Source organism: Arachis duranensis, chromosome 2, assembly GCF_000817695.3.
Source record: "Arachis duranensis cultivar V14167 chromosome 2, aradu.V14167.gnm2.J7QH, whole genome shotgun sequence".
Classification (NCBI taxonomy): Eukaryota; Viridiplantae; Streptophyta; class Magnoliopsida; order Fabales; family Fabaceae; genus Arachis; species Arachis duranensis.
In genome coordinates this window covers 10,293,120-10,319,931 of record NC_029773.3, presented here as the reverse complement: position 1 = coordinate 10,319,931, position 26,812 = coordinate 10,293,120, and the positions used below count along the sequence as shown (strand labels likewise).

General features: G+C 36.7%; 1 long non-coding RNA gene and 2 pseudogenes across 2 annotated transcripts; 2 read left to right on the top strand and 1 right to left on the bottom strand.

Annotated features, from left to right (window-relative positions):
• Nucleotides 1-10,698: 10,698 nt before the first annotated feature.
• LOC127744714 (uncharacterized) lies at nt 10,699-17,931 on the bottom strand. Of its 2 annotated transcripts, none has more exons than XR_008005640.1 (4): nt 17,461-17,931; nt 15,579-15,791; nt 14,678-15,256; nt 10,699-12,075 (listed from the first exon to the last, which is right to left on the bottom strand). It is a non-coding gene; the product is annotated as an uncharacterized LOC127744714 (long non-coding RNA). The 2 variants fall into 2 exon arrangements; XR_008005641.1 differs by having other exon boundaries at nt 10,699-12,018.
• A 4,193-nt stretch (nt 17,932-22,124) lies between these two features.
• Nucleotides 22,125-26,812, top strand: part of LOC107473517 (protein CHUP1, chloroplastic-like) — an 11,921-nt pseudogene continuing 7,233 nt past the window's right edge.
• The window catches only part of LOC107473518 (protein CHUP1, chloroplastic-like), a 9,065-nt pseudogene continuing 7,870 nt past the window's right edge, over nt 25,618-26,812 (top strand).

Below are 26,812 nucleotides of genomic sequence, written 5' to 3'. Positions count from 1 at the left end.
AGCTTTACTGCCACAAGCCGCAAGTCACAAGGAGTGAGCCACCGCCGTCGTCCGTCGTAGACATGGGTACGTGTGAAAGCACAGAAGCCTCTCCTTCCAACCCTAGAACCCCTTCTTCAGTTTTCTTATCTCCTTCCTTCTCCCCAAACAAAAATGAAAACCCTAGCCTCATCGCCGCAAGGAGCAAGCCACCGCCGCCGTCCGTCGCAGTCAGGGCCTTCTCTCTTCGTTCCGTCAGGGTTCTCCAAGAACAACACCTATTGGCTCTCAATCTTTGTTCTCTATCGTTGACGTCGTCTGCTCGCAGTCGTCCTCCGAAGGTCAGTGCTCGCTGCTAGTGCTTGTTCCTCATTTGCTCAGCCACGCTTCTGCGCCATCCGTCGTCCTGCTCGTGACCTGGTCTCGGTCTCCGTCTTCGTCGTGCTTTTGCTCAGACTGCTCAGAACAAGGTAATGGCTTCATTTTTTTTAAATTTTCGTTCTCTGTTCTTTATTCTTTACTCGGAACATTGAATTATTTTGGGATTCTGTTAATGCTACTCAAATTGAAATTTGAATCTAGCTGTATTATACTCTGTTTTTCTTATTTTGGATTGAATCATTGAATGATTAGTTGATTTAATTCACTGGTTAATCTTTGTTAAAATTGTGCTGATTCAGTTGATTTAGTTCACTGGTTAACCTTGTTAATCTTCAATAAAATTGTGCTATTGTCTGTTGTTTTGTGTTTTCTTACTCAATTGTGCTTAGATTTTGACTGTATTGACGACCTAATTGTGCTTAGATTGAATGATTAATTCATTATTGATTAGCTATGGCTGTTTTGTTGTGTTTCTGTTTTGTGTTTTGTGATTTTTATATATAGTGATGTGGTGCGGAATTTATAACCCACAAACTAACCGGCAAGTGCACCGAGTCGTACCAAGTAATACCTCAGGTGAGTGAGGGTCGATCCCACAAGGATTGATGGATCAAGCAACAATGGTTAAGTGATTAATTTATTTTAATCATGTAAGATTTAATCATGTAAGATTTAATTCCTGGCAAACAATATATGACTAAACCCTAATTCCTTGGACATTTTTAGTCTCCTCTAAAATTCATCAATCGCCAATTTCTTGGTCAATTAATTCTAGTTATATGCCACAGAAATCCTAATTACCCAAATATAAGAGGATTATATGTCACGTATCCTGTTAAATCCAGATCAATTAGAAATTTAGGAGAATATGTTTTCAAGATGTTGTTCAAGTAAAGAGCTTTTCCAAGTTATACAAGAACTCAATTAGAAAGAGAGTCATACTTCCGTTCCACCCAATTTCATAAAATAAAGAACGAAAACAATTCTTGAAATATAAATCAATACATGAATTAAAATAGAAAAAAAAAAGAAACAGAATCAATCCATACAATAGACAGAGCTCTTAACCTTAACAGTAGAGGTTTAGTTGCTCATGGAAAGGAGTGAAAACTAGAATTCTGGTAAACTGTAAATTTCGAATGAGGTGGAATGGAATTCTCCCCAGAAGAGAAGTTTCTTTTCTCTTTTATATCTAAGCCTAATTAATTTAAAATCTAATTTCTAAAATTAAAATAATATATTTTTTTATTTAAAATAAATAAAATTTAAATTTAAATCAGAATTAATTAAAGAGAAAGTCTAAGGGGCCAGCAGATTTTGTAGTTTTTAGCCATCAATTAGCCATCAATGAGGTTTTTAATGGTGTGAGATTGCATCTAATGGTGTAGAATCATTCAATTTTCTTTTGATGGTTAAGTGCTGGCCAAAATTTAACAAAAGTGCTGGTCTCCTAGCACTCCTCTTAATTAAATAATCCGCGCTTTGTAATGTGAAGACTACTTGGCTTCACTAAGATCCACGCCTAACTTCATGATGTTCACCACACAAGGCGAAGGGCGCCTAACTTGAACTGAAGAGTGCGCCTTACTTGCTAGATTCATGGGTGGACCACGCCTAACTTGATCTTGCCCTTCAATGATGTGCCTTACTTGGATTGAGGGGTGGAAGCTGCGCCTTACTTGGTTCAAGGGGCCTTCTTTGCTGCGCCTTACTTGTACCCTCCCGAGAGTACAAGCTTCCATGGCGCCTAACTTGGTTTCCTTTGTGCCTAAATCGCCATGAGTTGCCATAACTTGCGTGTTGTTGTTGTGTCTTGCGCCTAACTTGAGATTTCTCAAGTTAGGCGCAGCCTTGGCAGAGTTGATGGAAGAGAAGTATAAACTATTATATATTGTTGGAAAGCTCTGAAAGTTAGCTTTGCAACGCCATAAAAATCACGTCCATTGGACCTCTGTAGCTCGAGTTATTCAAGTTTGAGTGCAGAGAGGTCAGGGTTGACAGCATCATTCACCTTCTTCTCTTTTTCTGCGAAAACTCCATCAAATCCAGACATATGCTACCTAAAATAAACAGAATTGCACAAGACTCAAAGCAGCATCCATAGTGGCTAAAATATAATTAATTATTGATTAAACTCAACAAATTAAATGCAAATTCACTAGGAAAAGATAAGAAAGATGCTCACGCATCACAACACCAAACTTGAATTGTTGCTTGTCCTCAAGCAACCAAAATAAGTGCATGATTAAGATGTGAATTTGCATGAGAAGTGAGAGTTTAGTCATGCTCAAGTCTATTCTTAAAATGGGGTTTATTCATTGTAACTTTAAATAGTTTTGGCATCTCACTCTCCTTTGAATCAGAGGAATGTCAGTGTCATTCGGAATTAGAATCTGGATCATATTATGAATTATCTGATCTTTATACTCCAATTTAATCCTTGAACACAGCAAAATTTACTTGAATTCTCTTTTCTTTGGTGCCTTGCTGGTGCGGAATTTACAACTACACTTACTTACCGGTATGTGCACCGGGTCGTACCAAGTAATACCTTACGTGAGTAAGGGTCGATCCCACGAGGATTGATGGATTAAGCAACAATAGTGTTTGATAGGATTAGTTAGACAAACAGAAAAGAGTGTCTAATATTCAAAAAGCATTAAATAGTAAATTCAAGAACTTCAGAAAGCAAGCAGTAAATAAGGTGTGAAATATATGTGAGGAAATAGTTAAGGCTTCAGAGTTATCTATTTTCTGGATTGACTTTTCTTATTAACTAATTTTAATCATGTAAGATTTAATTCATGGCAAACTATTTGTGACTAGACCCTAATTCTTTAGACCTTCCTAGTCTCCTCTAAAATTTATCAATTGTCAATTGATTCCAATTAGAGGGTGATGATCAAATTCCAGTTATATGCCACAAAATCCTAGTTGTCCAAAAATAAAGGGATTATATGTCACGTATCCTGTTAAATACAAACAATTAGAAATTCAGGATAATATGTTTTCAAGCTATTGTTCAAGTAAAGAGCTTTTCCAAGTTTTACAAGAACTCAAATAGAACATGGGTTATACTTCCGTTCCACCCAAATTCATAAAATAAAGAACGAAAATAATTATTGAAATATAAATCAAAACATGAATTAAAATAGAAAAATAACATTATCAATCCATACAATAGACAGAGCTCCTAACCTTAACAATGGAGGATTAGTTGCTCATGGTTCAGAGTAGAAAATTAGGATTCTGGTAAAATGTACAGAGTTCCAATCTGATGAATCTGAATCCCCTCCGAGGCCTTCCCAAAGGAAGAAAAGTTTCTCCCTTTTATAACTAATCCTAATAAATTTAAAATCTAATTTTTAAAATTAAAATAATATCTTTTCCTAGAATTCAAATTTGAATTTAAATTCGAATTAATTTAAATAATCAAGTCTTCAATGGATGGATGGGGACCACTTGTTTTGTCCATTCTGCAGCTTCTAATCTATGTTTTCTGGGCTGAAAACTGGGTTAAAACAGCCCAAAAATCACTCCCAGCATTTTTCTGCATTTTCTGCACGTGGCGCATGTCATGCGTACGTGTCAGTCACGCGGATGCGTCGATGGTCTTTTCTGCAAGTCACGCGGACGCGTCGGTCACGCGGACGCGTCGCTGAGCAAATCTTCAATTCACGGGTATGCGTCAGTCACGCGTACGCGTCGCCATGGACACTTCCAGATCACGCGCACACGTCAGTCACGCATGCGCGTCGCTCCTCGCTGCCATCTCCTTGGTTTCTTCTCTTTCTCTGCAGAAACTTCATCAAATCCATCCAAATGCTACCTAAAATAAATAAAATTGCACAAAACTCAAAATAGCATCCATAGTGGCTAAAATATAATTAATTCTTAATTAAACTCACAAATTATGCAAATTCACTAGGAAAAGATAGGAAAGATGCTCACGCATCACAACACCAAACTTAAACTGTTGCTTGTCCTCAAGTAACCAAAACTAATATATGCTTAGGATGTGAATTTGCATGAGAATGAGAGTTCAATTAAGCTCATGTCTCTTCTTATAGTGGGGTTTACACTGCAATCCTGAACAGTTTTGGCATCTCACTTTATCCTTTGAAGTTCAGAATGATTGGCATCCATAGGAACTCAGAATTCAGATAGTGTTATTGATTCTCCTAGTTCAGTATGTTGATTCTTGAACACAGCTACTTTATGAGTTTTGGCCGTGACCCTAAGCATTTTGTTTTCCAATATTACCACCGGATACATAAATGCCACAGACACATAATTGGGTGAACCTTTTCAGATTGTGACTTAGCTTTGCTAGAGTCCCCAGTTAGAGGTGCCCAGAGTTCTTAAGCACACTCTTTTTGCTTTGAACCACGACTTTAACTGCTCAGTTTCAAGCTTTTCGCTTGACACGTTCACGCCACAAGCACATGGTTAGGGACAGCTTGATTTAGCCGCTTAGGCCAAGATTTTATTCCTTTGGGCCCTCCTATCCATTAATGCTCAAAGCCTTGGATCCTTTTTACCCCTTGCCTTTTAGTTTAAAGGGTTATTGGCTTTTTCTGCTTGCTTTTTTTTTCTTCTCTCTTTTTTTTCGCAAGCTTTGTGTTTTTCACTGCTTTTTCTTGCTTCAAGAATCAATTTTTCTGCTTGCTTTTTTTTCTTGCTTTTTTTTCTTCTCTCTTTTTTTCGCAAGCTTTGTGTTTTTCACTGCTTTTTCTTGCTTCAAGAATCAATTTTATGATTTTTCAGATTATCAATAACATTTTTCTTTTTTCATCATTCTTTTCAGGAGCCAACAATTTTAACATTCATAAGCTTCACTATAAAAAATATGCACTGTTCATGTCATGCATTCAGAATCATAGAAAATACCATCACATTTAAGTAAATAAGACTATTCTTCAATATAGACCCACTTTCTCATGCAATATATCACTCCTATATTTTTTTTATTTGAATTCAAGCTTAGTGAGTAATACATGAGACATCTTTTCAGAATTAAAGCATTTAAGAAAAAACTAAACTAGACCTAGGATTCTTACTAATAAAGGATCATGCAACAAACAAAGAAAAATAACAGGAAACTGGAACATAATATAGAAAAAGAAGGGAGGAATAAAAAAATGAAAGGAACTCAACCACCTTAGTTATCCTAGCAGTCGTTTATTCTTCAGGTTGTGCTCCTCAGTGAAGATGATTCGCCTCCCTTTGGTGCTATAAGAATAAACAGAAAACCTATAAGCGCAGCGGCAACACCAAACTTAAAGGTTTGCTTGTCCTCAAGCAAAGAAGAACTGAAAATAAAAAGAGACAAATAGTATGAGAAAAGAAAAATAAAAGGATAAAAGAACCAGAGAGAATTAGGATTGAGAGAGAGAAAGAAAATTGAAAACTGTGCGGCGAAGGCGACGCGTACGCGTGGGTCGCGAATTTTTCCTTAATGACGCGTGAGCATCATGCACGCGTTCGCGTGCCCTTAGTTTAGTCGATTCGCGCGAAGCCAGCCGCGTGCACGCGCAACTCTCTATTTGCGTGGTTTAGGGACCAAATTTTCATCTGACGCGTGTGCGTCGATCACGCGTACGCGTGGATATCCATTTGTGCAATTGACGCGCACGCGTCAGGGACGTGTCCGCGTGAGTAAATTTGTGCCTCCAGAATGCTTCTAGCCCCAAGGTAGCACAACTCTCTGCCTAAACACTCCTTTACGTCGATTTTGCATGTGACGCGTACGCGTCAGTAACGCGTTCGCGTGGATGGCGAAAATCACAATCAACGCGTCCGCGTGGGGTGCGCGTCCGCGTGAGCTTGCTTGTGCTAAAGGCTTGGTTCCCGCGCCACTCCCGCGCAACTCTTTGTTCAAATTTATTTTTCACGCACACCCATCTAACGCATACGCGTCAGCGATGTTTGCGCGTCGTGTTCAAATTTTTTTTTTAGCCTGAGGTGTTTGGTTCCTGTGATAAAATAGCTGCATGATCAGAAAATTAGTAAGAACTTAATAAAAATCAACTAAGTAAGAAAACTACTACTACGAAAATAGCTAAGGATACGAAATTATCGGGTTGCCTCCCGACAAGTGCTTCTTTATCGTCACTAGCTTGACGGTCAGTTCCTCTAAGGAGGAGGATCATAGGGGCTCAGCTCTTCACCCCTTATTTTGAACTTCTTTCCTGTGTCTCCATAACGTAGCTCAATATGCTCCAGAGAGAGGATTCTGATTACTGTATAAACCCATGCTGGATTGCTGGTCAACACCACCTTCATTCCTGGGAAAAAACCTTCAGTGGGGATCTTTTTGTTTCTCTATCCTCTGGGTACTTTCTTCTTTTTGGAAACCTCCTCCTTGGTAGATGATGCATTCCCAACACCGAACTTAGGTTTGATGTCAGGCGGAATTTTATTGATTGTTGCCAAGGGAGGTTTAAGCTGCAGATTCTGCTGTATATCATCAGGGGGTTCTTGAAGGTTTGGATCAATAAGCTCAGCCTGCATGCACCTCTCTTCTTCACCTGTTGAATGTACATCTTTGAAGACATGAAAGACCAGTTGCTCATTATGCACTCTAAGCACTAATTCACGCACTTCTACATCAATCAGAGCTCTTCCAGTGGCTAGGAATGGTCTTCCTAGAATTATAGAGGCATTCTCATCCTCCCCTGTATCAAGAATCACAAAATCTACTGGGAGGAAGAACTTACCCACTTTGACCAAAATATTCTCCACTAATCCGTATGCAGGCTTTATAGATTTGTCCGCCATCTGTAATGCTATCTTTGTGGGTTGTACCTCTTGGATCTGCAGCTTCTTCATCACGGACAAGGGCATTAAATTGATACTTGCTCCCAGATCACATAATGCTTTCTCAAAGGTTGTGCTCCCGATGGTGCATGGAATTTGAAAGCTCCCTGGATATGGCATCTTCTTTGGTAAGTTATTCTGAATGATGGCACTGCATTCTTTAGTCAAGACCACTGTCTCATCTCCCTTTAAAGGCTTCTTCTTTGACAACAGCTCCTTCATGAACTTGGCATAGAGGGGCATTTGTTCCAAAACCTCAACAAAAGGAATATTGATTTTCAACTTTCTAAAGACTTCCAAGAACTTTGAAAACTGTTTGTCCTTGGTCTCCTTTTTAAGTCTCTGAGGATATGGCATTTTAGGCTTGTACTCAGGAGCCTTTGGCAACGTAGGATAAGTGTCAAGAGAGTCTGAAAATGGGTTATCCGCACACTTTGGAGGGGCGTGCTCCACTTCTTCCTTCTTCTCTTCTGGAGCTTCTTTTTCAACTAGTTCTTCATTGGCCTTGGTCTCAGAGCCAACTACTTTACCACTTCTCAATTTAATACCCTTGCAATCTTCTCCTGGGGTCACCACTGTATCACCTTGAAATGTAATTGCAGACCTCTCAAGTATTTGCTTGCTTAGTTGGCCCACTAGCACCTCTAAGTTTCTAATGGAGGCTCTGGTTTCTTGCATAACTTGTACTTTCGTACTTGCCACTTGTTCACTTATTACGGTGATAGCCTTGCATTCCTCTCTTGGATTTGGAATTGTGTTACCAGGAAGGCTATTAGTGGTCTTCTGATCAATTTTATTAACCTTTGAGGCTAATTGACCCATTTGAATCTCCAGGTTCTTGATGGATGCTCTGGTTTCCTGTCTAAAACCTGTCAATATTGCTTCCAAATCATTGTTCTGCTGGAAACCGCCCTGAGAACTATTGTTGAAAAGTTCTGAGGTCTTTGAGGTTGGTCCCTCCATCCAAAATTTGGGTGATTCCTCCACCATTGATTGTATGTCTTAGAATATGGATTATTGTTTGGATTCCTCGGGCCACTCCCCATGTAATTGACCTGTTCAGAAGATGGTTGAGCATAATCATAATTATCATTTTGCACAAAATTACCTGTCATGTCATAGGAGGTCTCTTAGGGTGGATTTTGAGTGTTGATAGCTGAGACTTACATGCCACCCATCTGTTGAGTAAGTAGATTTATCTGCTGAGACATAAGCTTGTTCTGAGCAAGAAGAGCATTAACAGCTTCTACTTCCAACACGCCTCTTTTCTGAGCAGTCTCAGAGTTCACAGGATTCTTGTTAGATGAGTATAAATATTGGTTGCTTGCAACCAATTCAATCAGCTCAATGGTCTCCTCTGGTGTCTTCTTCTTGTGTAGTGAACTGCCTGCAGAAGTATCTAAACTCATCTTGGACATCTCGCCCAAGCCTTCATAAAAAATATCTAGTTGAGTCTACTTGGAGAACATGTCCAGAGAGCATTGCCTAGTCAGTAGCTTGTACCTCTCCCAAGCTTCATAAAGAGTTTCACCCTCCTTCTGCCTGAAGGTCTGAACTTCCAACCTAAGCTTAGTCAGCTTCTTTGGTGGGAAAAATTTTGTGAGAAACTCAGTAACAACCTTGTCCCAAGTATCCAAACTCTCCTTTGGTTGGGAATCTAGCTATAGCTTTGCTTTATCCCTCAGAGCAAATGGGAAAAGCATGAGTTTGTACACCTCTGGGTTCACTCCATTTGTCTTTACAGTATCACATATCTGCAGAAAATCAGAAATAAACTGATTCGGATCTTCGTGAGGAAGTCCGTGATATTGGCAGTTTTGTTGCACCAGGGTGACCAATTGTGGCTTCAACTCAAAGTTGTTTGCAGCTATAGGAGGCACCACAATGCTTTTTCCATAAAGATCCGCAGTAGGGGCAGAATAAGAGCCAAGCACTCTCCTCTGTTGATCATCCCCGTTCGGATTTGCCACATTGGCATTAACAACATTATTATTAGGATCCATAGTGGATTCTGTAATCTTGTAAAGTCTTGCTTGTTGTAAACGCCGCCTGAAAGTTCTTTCAGGTTCAGGATCAAAGTCTAAGAGATGTTCTTTGTCTCTATTCCTGCGCATACACAAGCAGAAAACAAAAAAAAATGGGACTCTCGACGTCAGAGTGCAGAGAAGTCCCTGTGAGGTAACCTGTGTAAAATAACAAAATAAAAATACTAAATAAAATAAATAAATAAATTTCAAAAATTATAGGTAGAATTAAATCAAAAAAAAATTCGAAATTAATAAAATAAAACTAATAAAAAAATGGAAAGAAACAAAAAACGAAAATAAAAGAAAATGAAAATAAAAATAAAAAAATAAAATAAGAATGAAATAAAATAAAAATAAAAAAATAAAAACGGACTAAAAGAAAAAAATAAAAAAACTATAAAATATAAAAACAAAAAAGAAAGAAATAAAACGAAACAGGGGGAAGGGGAAATATTAACGTAAAGAAAGAAAAAAATGGAAAATAAAAAATAAAAAAATAAAAAATAATAATACTAAAGAAATATAATTAAAGAAAAAAATCTAATCTAATCAATCAAACAATGAGTAGTTGTCAATCACAGTCAATCCCTGGCAACGGTGCCAAAAACTTGATGCGTTATTTACAATCACACTTATTTACCGGCAAGTGCACCGGGTCGTACCAAGTAATACCTTACGTGAGTAAGGGTCGATCCCACGAGAATTGATAGATTAAGCAACAATAGTGTTTGATAGGATTAGTTAGACAAACAGAAAAGAGTGTCTGATGTTCAAAAAGTATTAAACAGTAAATTCAAGAATTTCAGAAAGCAAGCAGTAAATGAGCTGTGAAATATATATGAGGAAATAGTTAAGGCTTTAGAGTTATCTATTTTTTGGATTGACTTTTCTTATTAACTAATTTTAATCATGTAAGATTTAATTCATGGCAAACTATTTGTGATTAGACCCTAATTCTTTAGACCTTCCTAGTCTCCTCTAAAATTTATCAATTGTCAATTGATTCCAATTAGAGGGTGATGATCAAATTCGAGTTATATGCCACAAAAATCCTAGTTGTCCAAAAATAAAGGGATTATATGTCACGTATCCCGTTAAATACAAACAATTAGAAATTCAGGATAATATGTTTTCAAGCTATTGTTCAAGTAAAGAGCTTTTCTAAGTTTTACAAGAACTCAAATAGAACATGAGTCATACTTCCGTTCCACCCAAATTCATAAAATAAAGAACGAAAACAATTATTGAAATATAAATCAAAACATGAATTAAAATAGAAAAATAACATTATCAATCCATACAATAGACAGAGCTCCTAACCTTAACAATGGAGGATTAGTTGCTCATGGTTCAGAGTAGAAAATTAGGATTCTGGTAAAATGTACAGAGTTCCAATCTGATGAATCTAAATCCCCTCCGAGGCCTTCCCAAAGGAAGAAAAGTTTCTCCCTTTTATAACTAATCCTAATAAATTTAAAATCTAATTTCTGTGTTTTCTAGGCTGAAAACTGGGTTAAAACAACCCAGAAATCGCTCCCAGCATTTTTTTGCGTTTTCTGCACGTGGCGCATGTCATGCGTACGCGTCAGTCATGCGGACGCGTTGATGGTCTTTTCTTCGAGTCACGCAGACGCGTCGCTGAGCAAATCTTCAATTCACGCGTACGCGTCAGTCACGCGTACGCGTCGCCATGGACACTTCCAGATCACGCGTACGCGTCAGTCACGCATGCGCGTCGCTCCTCGCTGCCATCTCCTTGGTTTCTTCTCTTTCTCTGCAGAAACTTCATCAAATCCATCCGAATGCTACCTAAAATAAATAAAATTGCACAAAACTCAAAATAGCATCCATAGTGGCTAAAATATAATTAATTCTTAATTAAACTCACAAATTACATGCAATTTCACTAGGAAAAGATAGGAAAGATGCTCACGCATCACTTGCACCTTGAACCTAGTCGTGACTTTAAATGTTTTGTCTCAAGGGTTACTTGACACAAAAACACCACAAGCACTTAATTGGGGAACTCTCTTTAAGTTTGGATTTTTTCTTCACTTACTCCGAGACAGTGGTGCTCAAAGCCTTGGACATACTCTACTAAATGCATTTGGTCTTGACTCTAAATATTCTGTCTCAAGAATTACTTGACACAAGAACACCACAAGCATATGACTAAGAAAACAACTCTTTGAGCTTTTAATCATGTTTGACCTCCTTAGTCATTGATACTCAGAGCCTTGAACCTTGCTTTTATTTTTCTTTTGCTGTTTCTTTTGCTTCAAGGATTAAGCTTTCACTAATTTTAGAGAAGTCATAATAGTTCTCTAAATGCTTGTTCCTTATACATCAACATCATTTGATTCAAATTCAAATATGCACTGTTCATATCATGCATTTCAAAATCACAAATAATGCCATCACATTTAAGTAAATAAAACTACTCTTAAATATAAACTCAATTTCTCATGCAATACATCACTTCTTTTTCTTTTGAATTCAAGCTTAGTGAGCAATGCATGAGGAAAAAAAATTTTAACCAAAAGAAAATGACAGAATGAAACTAAATCTAAGAACTAAATGTACTAAAGATTATGCAGGTAATCAAAGCAACAGAAAACAGAAGACAACAAAATAAGAACGAAAGAGAAATAGAATGAAAGGAACTCAACCACCTCAGTTATGCTGGTGGCCATCTCATTCCTCCATGAAGAACATTCATCTCCCTTTGGTGCTATTAAAATAAACAGAAAAGGCCAAAAGCGAAGCGACAATACCGAACTTAAAAGTTTGCTTGTCCTCAAGCAAAGAAAATCTGAAAACAGGGTGTCAAAAATTCTTCTTAATTGCTCCTGTTCCTATTCTAATCATTCTGTATGACCAAAACACATGTAAAACAAGAAAAATTCTTTAAAAAAATAGATAAAGTAATTTAGAACAAAAACTAAAATAACTATAATGTTAAAATCAAAATAACTATAAAATTAAAACCAAAGCAACTGCAAAACCAAGGATACTAGTAGTTGGGTTGCCTCCTAACAAGCGCTTCTTTAATGTCACTAGCTTGACACTTGATTGTTGAATTTTCTTCCTCTTCTTCCGGTTGGTTAAAAGAAATGACTCCAAGGGGGGAGAGGTGAAGATTAGTTCCCCCTGATATAAATTTCTCCTAACAAGCTTTCTTTTATTGTGATTAGATTGATTCACCTTGCTTGTTGGTGTAGAGGTTGGATTATTTTTTTCTGACCTTCTCTTTTTCATGGATATTTTCTTCTGTTTCTTGGTCACAATCCCCTTTTTAGTGCTTTCCTTGGTTGCCTTCACTTCATTGATTTCAAACTTTGGGTGTTATGTGATGATTAGAGTGTACCCTTCATCAAGAACTTCTTGAATTGGTGGTTCAATAAACTCACCCTCTATGCCACTCTCTGCTTCATTGGAGTGTAGATTTCCATAATTGTTTTCATCCCTTACAACCTCTTTTGTTTGTGCATCTTCCTTCTTTGGTGGTGCATCTTCCTCCTTTATTTTTGGGTGAAAAGTTCTCTAATTAATTGGAGTATGAACTCCTTTGATTGATTTCATCACTTTCTTCCATAGGATCTTGCATTATATCTCTTGGAAAGGAATTTGCTTGTTCCTCTTCCTGGGACTTGATAATCAACTGCACATATTTCTCTACATTTTTGACACTCGTCTTTATATCATGTATGAATTCTTTCATGAGAAGCTCAAGATCTGATGGTTTTTTATATGAATAAAGAGATGGTGGCTCTTGATATGAATAAAAAGGAGATGATGATTCTTGATAAGAGTAAAAAGAGGATGGTTCTTGGTATGAATAGGAAGATAGTGGCTCTTGATAGTTGGAACATGGAGCACTGAAGTTTCTTTGGTTTTGACTTTGCCAACCAAAATTCGGGTAGTTCCCCCATCCACAATAATGAGAATCACTCATTGGGTGTGAGTAGTAACCCATGTGATATCTCTCTATTATTTTTTCTTAGCATAAAACACCAAAAAGAATTAAACGCACTATGTGATAAATAGGAAAGTAAAGAAGAAAGAATAGATTTTTTTTTTGAAAAGAAATAAAATAAAGAATAATAAAAATAAAAGAAGAATTCAAAAATAAATAAAAAGAGGTCAACTAAAAATTCAAAAATTAAACAAAGAAAAATACTAGTATTTAAAAAAATATTTTTAAAAGAAAACTTACTACGGGAACACCAAACTTAATTTCAGAAATTAAAAAATATATTAGTACTAATTTATTTATTTATTTATTTGTATTTTTTATTTAAAACTAACTAATAAAAGAAAAGAAACAGAAAACGAAACAGGGAGGGGGTATTAACGAAAAAGGAAATAAATAAAGAAAGAAAAAGAATAAAGAAAAAATAAAAATTAATAATACTAAAAAAAATAATTAATGAAAAAAATTATCTAATCTATGCAATTAAACAACGAGTAGTTGTTAGTCACAATCAATCCTCGGCAACGGCGCCAAAAATTTGGTGCGAAATTTATAACCCACAAACTAACCGGCAAGTGCACCAGGTCGTACCAAGTAATACCTCAGGTGAGTGAGGGTCGATCCCACGAGGATTGATGGATTAAACAACAATGGTTACGTGATTTACTTAGTTAGACAAGCAGAAAATGGTGTTTGAGAGTTCAAAGAGCATTAAACAATAACTCAGAATATCAGAAGAAAGCAAGTAAATAAGTTGTGAATAATATATGGAGAAAACAGTTAAGGCTTCAGAGTTATCTATTTTTCGAATTGACTTTTCTTATTAATTTATTTTAATCATGTAAGATTTATTTCCTGGCAAACTATATATGACTAAACCCTAATTCCTTAGACCTTTTTAGTCTCCTCTAAAATTCATCAATCGCCAATTCCTTGGTCAATTAATTCCAATTAGAGGGTAAAGTTCAATTCTAGTTATATGCTACAGAAATCCTAATTACCCAAATATAAGAGGATTATATGTCGCGTATCCCGTTAAATCCAGATAAATTAGAAATTTAGGAGAATATGTTTTCAAGCTGTTGTTCAAGTAAAGAGCTTTTCCAAGTTATACAAGAACTCAATTAGAAAGAGGGTCATACTTCCGTTCCACCCAATTTCATAAAATAAAGAACGAAAACAATTCTTGAAATATAAATCAGTACATGAATTAAAATAGGAAAAAAAGAAACAGAATGAATCCATACAATAGACAGAGCTCCTAACCTTAACAGTGGAGGTTTAGTTACTCATGGAAATGAGTGAAAACTAGGATTCTGGTAAACTGTAAATTTCGAATGAGGTGGAATGGAATTCTCCCTAGAAGAGAAGTTTCTTTTCTCTTTTATATCTAATCCTAATTAATTTAAAATCTAATTTCTAAAATTAAAATAATATCTTTTTCTATTTAAAAAAATAAAATTTAAATTTAAATCAGAATTAATTAAATAAATCGCACCATGTAACATGGGGACCACTTGGCTTCACTAGGATCCACGCCTAACTTCATGCTGTTCACCACACAAGGCGCAAGGCGCCTAACTTCAACTGAAGAGCACGCCTTACTTGCTAGATTCATGGGTGGACCATGCCTAACTTGATCTTGCCCTTCAATGCTGCACCTTACTTGGATTGAGGGGTGGAAGTTGCACCTTACTTGGTTTAAGGGGCCTTTTTTGCTGCGCCTTACTTGTACCCTCCCGAGAGTACAAGCTTCCATGGTGCCTAACTTGGTTTCCTTTGCGCCTAACTCGCCATGAGTCGCCATAACTTGTGTGTTGTTGTTGTGTCTTGCGCATAACTTGAGATTTCTCAAGTTAGGCGCAGCCTTGACAGAGTTGATGGAAGAGAAGTATGAACTATTATATATCGTTGGAAAGCTCTGGAAGTTAGCTTTCCAATGCCACTAAAATCACATCCATTGGACCTATGTAGCTCGAGTTATTCAAGTTTGAGTGCAGAGAGTTCAGGGTTGACAGCATCATTCGCCTTCTTCTCTTTTTCTGTGGATACTCCATCAAATCCAGTCAAATGCTACCTAAAATAAACAGAATTGCACAAGATTAAAAGTAGCATCCATAGTGGCTAAAAGATAATTAATTCTTGATTAACCTCAACAAATTAAATGCAAATTCACTAGGAAAAGATAGGAAAGATGCTCACACATCATGATGTGCTATCTTGTTTTTTTTTTAAGTTAATTATATATTCATTTATATTTGTAAAATGAATATACAAAAGATAAGGGTCCTATCTGGACAGCCAATGAAATGAAAACGTTACCCATTAACTCATTACACTATTAACCCATTACAAGTATCAAAACATGACAACCTGAATCTATCTACCGTAGCTAGTACCTTTCCTTTCTCTACCCAAATTCTTCAAGGAGTTCCACAACAGATGAATAGAGCACATCAATAGAGGAGTCCTTGGCTTCAAAGATTTTAAGGTTCCGTGCTATCCAATTCTTCCAAGCGAGAATTGCAGCAAGAGCAGTATTTGTCTTCCAATTGGGTCTTCTCTTCAGCGTCTCTATCGGCTTCATCCAATGCCTCCAGAAATCTTCAGAGCTGTTGAAGGTGAGAAAATTTTCAAATTCAACTTTTCGCCAAATTTCTCTTGCAAGCTTACAGTCCAATATGCAATGATTTACTATTTCCCCTAATTCTTGGCACATCGGACAGCAAGGTTCTAAGAACCGGACCGATTATCGAACCGTTTAAGTCACTGATTTACTGGTTTATCGGTTCAACCGATTTAATCGTGGTTCAACTAAAAAAATTGTTATAGAATAAAATAATAAATAAATTATAAATATATATCCTAAAATATAATTATAGCTTTTGGTGAAGATTTTCCTACCAATCTGGTTCAGTCAACAAACACCAAACTAATAAGATGTAAAACTGATTTCATTCAAAATTGGCTTCTTCTAAACTAACATCAAGTACCAAATCCTGCAACAACCTTTCTGGAGAGAAGGAACGAGCAAAGGTTACACTACAAAAACATAGAGTATCGAAGAGTAGTGAAGGAGCAAAAAGACAAGACAATGAAGAAAAAGATAGTGATCAAACTCAAAAAACATCAAAACACAGATTTGAGATAATGAGAAACAGTTCTTCTAGAGGTGGTAATCTCACTGTACGTGTTGCTTCCTGAAGAATATTGTCTCGTCATCTTCAATCTTGAGCCATTTCATTAAAGCATATTGCAGAATACTGATTGAAGTAGCAGTAGCATGTTTAGACAGTATTATGTAGAATGTATATTGAAATAGCAACTGCATATTAGTATTCAGGATATTTAATTGACGGTATAGCTGAGGTAGTTTAATGAGGGTTACTAATTTTAGTGGTAGCTACACACTTATATAGGCAACAATAGAATGGCAGAACAACTATCCTATATAAAAATCACAACAATTCCAGCACACTTGCAGCAGATTCAAAGATCTCAAGCTCTGCAACTATTCTGAACTAACAATTTTTTCAGCTGAACATATACACTGAAGGAGAGTAAACCAACATAGCTACAATATCTCCAAGATAAAATGATACTGACCACACAGTTGTAAGAATAATTTCTTTTTTGTATTGTAACAATCATTTAATAATCATCCTAATCGATAATTAATTAATTTAGCAGAATAATCATCCTAATCAATAATCAATTAATCATTCAATTTAAGCACAATTAAGTCACAAAACACAAAACAACAACACATCACTATATATAAGAATTATAAAAAACAAAATAGCAACACATCAAAACATCCATAGCTAATCAATAATCAATTAATCATTCAATCTAAGCACAAGTTTAAGTCAGTCACAATCTAAGCACAATCGAGTCACGACACAAAACAAAAGACAGCACACAATTTTAATGAAGATTAAAAAGATTAACTAGTGAACTAAATCAACTGAATCAGCACAATTTTAACAAAGATTAACCAGTAAAATAAATCAACTAATCATTTAATGATTTAATCCAAAACAAGAAAATAAAATATAATACAGCTAGATTCAAATTTCAATCTAGTAGCATTAGTAGAGTCCAAAAATAAACAATGTTTTGAGTAAAGAATGAAGAACAGGGAATGAAAATTAAAAAAATGAAGCCTTTGCCTTCGTTCTGAGCGGTGTGAGCCGAGGGCAGAAGCGCCGCAAAGACGGAGACCAGGCGATGAGCAGGACGAGCAGAAGAGATCGAAGACTGTGAGCACTGAGCACTGACCTTTGAAGGATGATTGTGAGCAGACAACGTCGACAGTAGAGAACGAAGACTGAGAGCCAACAGGGGTTCTTCTTTGGAGGACGTCAACGGAATGAAGAGACGATCCCCTGACTGCGACAGACGGCGACGAGGCTAGGGTTTTCGTTTTTGTTTGGGGAGAAGGAAGGAGATAAAAGAAATCAGAGAAGGAGCTCTAGGGTTAGGAGGCGAGGCTTCTGTGCTTTACACCTGCCCTTGACTGCAACGGACTGCGGTGGTGGCTCACTTCTTGTAGCTTGCGGCGGTGAGGCTAGGGTTTCTGTTTCTTTGGAGAGGAGGGAGATGGAAGAATTGAAGAAAGGGTTGGTTGTGGCTTGACTGCTGGCTTCACGCGTGCTTCTGTTTGGTTTTTACGCGAAATGACATTGTTTGATGAGAATCGGCCGGGTCCCAATCCGGCCCGATCGACCGGTTTTCGGACGGTTCAGCGGTTTAAATCCAGTTTTCAAATGAACGGTTTTGCATGGCAGACGGTTCACGGTTAAATTGGTCAGACCGGCCAGTCCGGTCTGGTTTTCAGAACATTGTCGGACAGACATCCTCGACTGTCAGCAACCTATTGTGTAATCGGTGTCGGATAGGTAGACCACCGTTGATAGCTTTCCAGAGGAAGACTTTGACCTTTGGTGGACACCGCAGTTCCCACAAGCTATTCCAAACTCTCTTCTCTCTGCACACTTCCGGGAACTGCTGGATTGGAAGGTGAGAAAATCTGAAAGCAATACGATACCCAGAAGCCACCGAGTAGTGTCCATTTCGTTCCCACTTCCAAGTAATGCTATCTTCCCCATCTTCTGAAATAGATATTTGTAGGATCTCAGTAGCAATATCGGTTTTGAATATGGTTTTGACTAATTCTTCTTGCCACTGTCTGGAGTTGTTGGTGAGTTGGTTTATCCATACCATGTTTGGATTGTGATTGTTTTGCTGGTAGTCTGAAATAGGATTAAACTTTCTTAGTCATGGGTCTTCAAATATCCTAATCCGATTGCCTCTTCCCACCTTCCATTCGATTCCTTCCTCCAGAATTCTCCTTCCGTCTTGTAGACTTCTCCAGGCCCATGATGGCTGCTGACCTGTTGGGGCTTGTAGAAAAGAGAAATATTTGAAATATCTGCTTTTGTAGATTTTGCTTATTAGGGACTCAGGTTTGGTAAGAATCCTCCAGTTTTGCTTGGCTAGCATAGCTAAATTGAACGCTTTAAGATCCTTAAAACTTAGTCCCCCATACTTCTTCTCTCTACAAATTATATCCCATCTCACCTACTGTAGCCTCCTTTTTGAGCCTCTCTAACCCCACTAGAAACTCAGAATCTTCTTTTGTATTTCCTCAAGCAATGAATCAGGGAGCTTAAAGCAGCTCAATGTATAGATAGACACGGCAGTAGCTACCGCCTTCACCGAAACTTCTCTGCCACTAATGGATAGGAGAGATCTCTTCCATGTTTGCAGCTTCCTTTCCACCTTTTTTTTAATGAAATTGAAAGTCTGCCTTTTAGATCTATGTACAACAGCTAGTATTATTCTGTCTGCCCACATGTGAAATTTGTAGAGATTCAGCTAGGGCATCTCTAATCTATGTTAGGGTATTTTTGCTAAAGAATACCAAAGACTTTAAGAAGTTAATAAGTTGCCCACTAATTTGTGTTTTGTGATTTTTATATATAGTGATGTGCTGTCTTGTTCATTTAAATTGAAAAAGTATTTTGTATTAGTGACTAATATATTTTCTTTTTTGCATCATTAGTTATGTCTAAGAATTGATATTTGATTTTTATTAATATGTTTGTGAAGACATGTATTTTAACTTTAAATTTTAATTTATTTTTATAATTTTATATTTTTATCTAATTATGATCAGTTAACTATGATCGGTATCAATTTTATATTTTTATTTATTTATATTTTTTAAATTATATACTAAATATTATTTTATTTTTTTATATTATTTTTTCTAACAGTATGGGATAAGGCTACGTGTTTCAACATGCTTCCTGGAAAACATTAAAGATGTGTACCCAGAGTTTTTTATGCGCGATACATAGCAATTTTGAGGATAAGAAAATGGCTAAAAAATTTGGATATGAAAGTAGAATGAGTGTTATACTTTAATGTGGTAATTTTTGATATTTTTTAAAATTATGGGAGTATACAAATCGAACCCTCCGATCCCTCCGATTTGTATTTAAAAATTTTTAAAAGTTTAGAGTACACAAATTGGACCCACTGATTTATGTTAAAAAAATTAAAAAAAATTAGAGTACACAAATCGAACCGAATCAATATCAATTTTATATTCTTATTTAATGGAAGTTATACTCATTATCCTCTAGATTTTATTGGATTTGTAAGACACTACAAAATTTATGGCCAATTTCCGGTAAATTATTTTTCTATGTTTATTATTTTAGTTTTAATTTAACTATAATATTTTGATATTTTATAATAATAAATATTTAGATATTTATATTTTTTAAATTATATAATAAGTATTATTTTTTCTAACAGTATGGGATAAGGCTAGTAGGCTACGGTGTTTCAACATGCTAAAAGCTTCCTGGAAAGCATTGAAGATGTATACCTAGGATTTTTATGCACGATACATAGCAATTTTGAGGATAAGAAAATGGCTAAAAAATTTGGATATGAAAGTAGAATGAGTGTTATTTTTTAATGTGGTAATTTTTGATGTTTTTTAAAATTATGGGAGTACACAAATCAAACCCTCCGATTTGTGTTTAAAATTTTTTAAAAGTTTGGAGTACACAAATCGAAGGGTCCGATTTATGTTGAAAAAATTAAAAAATAATTGGAGTACACAAATCGGACTGATCAGTATCAATTTTATATTTTTATTTAATAGAAGTTATGCTTATTATCCTCGAAATTTTATTGGATTAAGACACTACAAAATTCATGGCCAATTTCTGATAAATTAATTTTCTATGTTTATTATTTTAGTTTTAATTTAACTATAATATTTTGATATTTTACAATAATAAATATTTAAATATTTATATTTTTTAAATTATATACTAAATATTATTTTATTTTTTTATATTATTTTTCTAACAGTATGGGATAAGGCTACGGTGTTTCAACATGCTAAAAGCTTCTTGGAAAACATTGAAGATGTGTACCCAGGGGTTTTATGCGCAGTACATAGTAATTTTGAGGATAAGAAAATGGTTAAAAAATTTAGATATAAAAGTAGAATGAGTGTTATATTTTAATGTGGTAATTTTTGGTGTTTTCTAAAATTATGGGAGTACACAAATCGAATCCTCCGATTTGTGTTTAAAAATTTTAAAAGTTTGGAGTACATAAATCAGATTCACCGATTTGTGTTGAAAAAATAAAAAAAGTTGGAGTACACAAATTGGATAGTACGATTTGGCTGTCCAATTTGTGTACTCCAAATTTTTTTAATTTTTTCAACACAAATCAGACGGTTCGAGTACAGAAATCGGACGGTTCGATTTGTATACCTAAAAATTAGACGTTCCGATTTCTGTACCTCTCAAAAATCGGACGGTCTGATTTGTACTTCGTATATTAAATCATCCCACCTTTTAAAAAAATATCATGGTAAATCACAATTTAAAAAAACACCATTATTAATACAATATTAAAAATAAAACGTGTAAGAAAATTCATATATTTGATACATCCTTAAGGTTTACTGCTGGTAACATTGTCATTTTTCTTCCTTCTATAAAAAAAATTTTGCTAACTAGCTATTTTTATTAGCAGATTGTCTAACCTCAAAGTGATGGATCAAACAGAGGAGGCTTCAGTATAGTATCCTCAAGTGCCAAAAGCAAGATTTGTTTGGATGGACTCTTCAATATGGACTCTTTAGTATAGTGTTGACTTAACATTTATTTTGCATTGACGATCTTCTATGTTTTTATATCTTAGGATCTTAGGGATGTGTGCAATTCAAACTGGATCATTTGGTGTTTTCTAAAATTATGGGAGTACACAAATCGAATCCTCCGATTTGTGTTTAAAAGTTTTAAAAGTTTGGAGTACACAAATCAGATTCACAGATTTGTGTTGAAAAAATAAAAAAATTGGAGTACACAAATCGGACAATACGATTTGGCTGTTCGATTTGTGTACTCTAAATTTTTTTAATTTTTTTAACACAACTCAGATGGTTCGAGTACAAAAATCGGACGGTCCGATTTATGTACCTAAAAATTGGACGGTCCGATTTCTGTACCTCTTAAAAATTGGACGGTCCTATTTGTATTTCGTATATTAAATCATCCCACATTTTAAAAAAATATCACGGTAAATCACAATTTAGAAAAACACCATTATTAATACAATATTAAAAATAAAACGTGTATGAAAATTCATATATTTGATACGCCCTAAGGTTTACTTCTGGTAACATTGTCATTTTTCTTCCTTCTATAAAAAAATTTTGCTAACTAGCTATTTTTATTAGCAGATTGTCTAACCTCAAAGTGGTGGATCAAACAGAGGAGGCTTCAGTATAGTATCCTCAAGTGCCAAAAGCAACATTTGTTTGGATGGACTCTTCAATATGGACTCTTCAGTTGACTTAACATTTATTTTGCATTGACGATCTTCTATGTTTTTACATCTTAGGGATGTGTGCAATTCAAACTGGATCATTTGGGGCAGGTACATCTCTACATCATCTTGGAACTATCATATGTAATGCAAAATGAACATAATGCTTAGTTTCATATGGTAAAATAAACTGGTGGTTCGATTCTGGTTTATATTTATATTTTGTCAAGATTTGAAGTCTGAGGTGGGGGTCTTGAAGGCTGAGTTGGATAGAGTTAAGGGTTTGAATGTAGAGCTTGAACCAAAGAACAAGAAGCTCAGTGAGGATCTTGCTGCCGCTGAAGCTAAGATGGTAGTAGCTGTTGGTACCAGTGGCAAGGTATGAGAAACTTTTATTGGTTTGTTTTCTTTTGATGTGTTTTACCTGAAAGCATGGAATGTGTCATAATTCATTGTTACTTATCTTGTTTTTCTCTTTATGATATAAAGGGTGGTTAATCCATGTCTTAAGAGTCATCAATCACTATCTGAAATAGTTTCTTTATTTCAATGGTTTTAACTTTCAATTCATATGGTGGAACAAAAAAGAGATCATATATATATATTTTATAAACTCTACTTGTTTTTGCTGAATGAAGGAGGCAATTGGGGAGCACCAGAGCCCCAAATTCAAAGACATACAGAAACCCATTGCTGATAAATTGGAAAGGCCTAAAGTGAAAAAAGAAGCTACTCCTGAAGCGATTTTTCGTAAAGCTTCTTCAATACCGTCTCCTACGACAACAATTCATGTCAATTCTGAATCCAAAAGTATAGAAAGAAAGTCTCCACCAAACCAGTGCTTGCCACCATCAATGGCGTTGAATTGTTTCACTCCTTAAAGAATCATGATATGAAGAGAGACATAAAAGGGCCTCTGAATCATCCGCAACCGGTAGCGATTAGTGCACGCAGTAGCATTGTTGGAGAAATTCAGAACCGTTCAGCTCATCTTTTAGCAGTTAAGTATTGTGTGATTATTACACTTTCTAGTTCCTGTTTCTTTTTTCACCTCAAAATTATGTACTGCTAGTTGATGACTAATGAATTACCATACTTTCTAGATAAGGGTAGACAATGAAACAAAAGGGGAGTTCATCAATGACCTTATAAAAAAGGCGGTAGATGCAGCCTACATGGACATTGAAGAAGTCTTAAAGTTTGTTGATGGAATGATGGGCTTGATGGTGAACTATCCTCATTGGTACATTTCTCAGAAAATTATTGATCTGGTGGGCCAATGGCTCTCTATATGATACTTCATTAATCATTTTTAAGTTATTATAATTACTATAAAATCATTGTTTTAATAGATTTTCTGAGAATTTCTGAGAGGGTGAGCCTTGGTGCAACAGTTTAGTGTCTTGTGATTTCTGACTTGGAAATCAAGGATTGTGATATTTGAAAATGGTTAGAATTTTCAACTTTGCTTCTTACTGGCTTTGTCTTGTGTATTCTACAGGTGGATGAGCGCGCTGTCTTGAGACATTTCAAGTGGCCTGAGAAGAAAGCCAATGCGATGCGAGAGGCTGCGGTTGAGTATGAGCTTAAGCTATTAGAACAGGAGATTTCCTCCTACAAGGAGCTGCCTTGAAAAAAATGGCCAGCCTCTTAGACAAGTAAGATTTATGTCAAGATAACAGTATTCCTATTTAATAATCTTCTTATGCCTTATTTCATCTCATTGTGATAGGTCTGAACTGAGCATACAGAGGCTAATCAAGCTGCGAAATTCTGTCATGCGTTGTACCAACCGTACACATTCCAACCGCTTGGATGTTCGATTCGGGGATAGTGAGCCAGGTAAATTTCTTACTCTGAAGTGAGAACAAAGATTGAAATATGGTAAATGGTTTGCTTTAGGTTTATCATTACTCTGGTAGGGAATAATTATAGTTACTGATTATTCGAAATTTATCAACATAGAACTTGATCTAGTAGTTGATTCACTGATCTGTTTGTTTCTACACATTATATGCACTAGTTTCAATTCTCAAATAACATGTATTTTCCTTTATCTAGAGATATATCATTTCTTCTCTTGGAAGATATGGTTCCTTCAATTGTTAACTTTGTAGATTAGTAATAGTAAAGTGTATTCACAAATTTCACACTCATAAGTGAACTTCAAAGCTGCAATTATAAAACTTGATGAAATAAATACACAATCCATGCAGATAAAGCAGGCTTCCATGACTCTAGCCAAGATGTACATGAAAAGAGTGACAATGGAGCTCGAATCCAACTGGAACACAGACAGAGAATCTAGCCAAGATTCTCTTCTGCTTCAGGGTGGTCATTTTGCATACAGAGCTTATTAGGTAACATTTGACGTACTTTTACAAACTTACAAGTTTTTGCGAATTTTAATGATTAATAACAAACTTTTATATTGACATAAGACTTTGGTTGATCTAGTGCTTTAAATTTAGATGACATTTTAAAATTTATATTAGATAATAATTATGTTTTAATGTGTTTATTTATATTTTATTTATTATTTTATTATAAAACGATTATTTCAATTGGACCAGTAAACTAGTAACTAGAGCTGTTTAATAATTGGTCTGGTTTTTAGAACCTTAGGAGCGGGGCGACTTAGAACTACCCGCGGATAGAAGCGGGACGGGTTATGTGCAGGTTATTGTACGGTGGGGTGGGGCAGGTCGGGTAAGCAAAAACCCGCTCCTACCCGCCCTGTTGCCACCCCTAATCACAGAGCACTAAGAGTAGAACTTCTTTCCCAAGACTCCAACGCCAAAATTAACCCGTCTGCCGCCGTCAGCAGGGCTTCTTCTTCTTCTTCTTCTTCTTCTTGTGAGTGAGTGAAACGGTGAGACCAGAGACCAGAGCATCAGAGCTTCTTTTTCTCCAACGCCTGAATTTACCCGTCGTCCTTCTGTTATCGTCGCAGCTTCCATTGATAGCATCACATCTTCTGTTGACCGTGTCGCAGCTTCATCTTTTCCGTGTAATTTTCTCTCTCTCTCCCTCTGTCTTGTTGTCTCTCTTCCTCTATCAAGATCATGGTTATGAAAAATCAGATTAGACCGGTCGGTCGAAGCGGTCCGACTGAAAACTAGATGTCTCTACAGTTCAGTTGAAATAGAAAAACCACAACAATAAAAATCGTTGTTAGATCGCTAAACCGGCCAGAATTTGACCGGTTGAACCGAACTGGAACCCGGGAGGCTTACATAAAGTGATGTCGTTTTTGAAATTGAAGAAAAGGAAAACGGTAAGCCGAGAACGCATTCTCCCTTCTCCACTTCTCCCCAAAACAAAAAGAAAGCTAAAGCTTGAAAGTGAGAAACCCTAGCTTCTCCACCGCCGCCGCAAGGGGTAGCGCTGTCCATCGCGCCCAAGCACCATTGTCACATGGATTGCTGCAAGGGTTTCCGCCATCTCGTCTGTCGCAGTTTCTTCTTCGAGCTCAGTGTTAGTCCCTGGTGCTCCGTCGCACTCCTGCCGTCGTCCGTCACTCTCCTGCCGTTGTCTATCGTGCTCAGGTACCATCGTTTTTGTCTGGGCATGGTGCTCGAAGTCCCAACTCACCAATCGCAGCTTCTTCCTCGAGCTTGGCGTCTACGAGTCTGCTCTTCGTTTGCTCAGCCGTAGGACTACCACTGTCCGTCATCGTTCTCGTCGTTAGGCCTCCGTCTCCGTCGCACTTCTGCCCCTCAGCTCAGACTGCTTAGAAGTCAGAACAAAGGAGTGAGCTAAATAAAAACGGAAACCCTAGCTTCACCGCCCCAAGGAGTGAGCCACCGCCGCCGTCCGTCGAAGTCAGGGCCTTCTCTGTTCGTTCCGTCGGGGTTCTCCAAGAACAACCCCTATTGGCTCTCGGTCCTCGTTCTCTACCGTCGACGTCGTCTGCTCACAATTGTCCTTCGAAGGTCAGTGCTCACTGTTAGTGATTGTTCCTCGTTTGCTCAGCCGCGCTTCTGCGCCGTCCGTCGTCTGCTCGTCGCCTGGTCTCGGTCTCTGTCTCCATCGTGCTTCTGCCCCTCTGCTCAGACTGCTCGGAACGAAGGTAATGGCTTCATTTTTTTTTTAATTTTCGTTCTCTGTCCTTCATTCTTTACTCAGAACATTTAATCTTTTTGGATTAGCTGTATTATACTCTATTTTCTTGTTCTGGATTGAATCATTGAATGATTAGTTGATTTATTTTGCTGGTTAATCTTTCTTAAAATTATGCTGATTTAGTTGATTTAGTTCCCGGGTTATGTTACACTTGCGGTACATAGCCGGTCCCAAGCCCGGATAAAGGAGGAGGGTTGTGTTAGGTCTTCGGCAACCAACGTAAAAATATAGCCGAACCCCCCATGACATGAATCAAAGACATTATTGCGCTAAAGCTAGGTCGTTACCCGGAAGTAACGCGCCGTATGGCTCGAGTACGGTGTCAAAGCAAGAGCCGCTGCATCGGTGCCCGGATGTAGTGTTAAATGAGCAAGGGTTCTCGCGTTTTCGTGAACGGACGAGGGTAAATAAGCTAGTTCACAAAGGAAAAGGTAAAGGTCGAAGCGACAAAAGGTTGAGATTTGGGACATGGAACATAGGCACTCTAACAGGAAAGTCCATGGAGGTGGTGGATACCATGACAAGGAGGAAGATTAACATTATGTGCCTACAAGAAACGAAATGGGTTGGTGCAAAGGCTAGGGAGTTGGATTCTTCTGGTTTCAAACTTTGGTATACAGGAAAGGTGAAGAATAGGAAT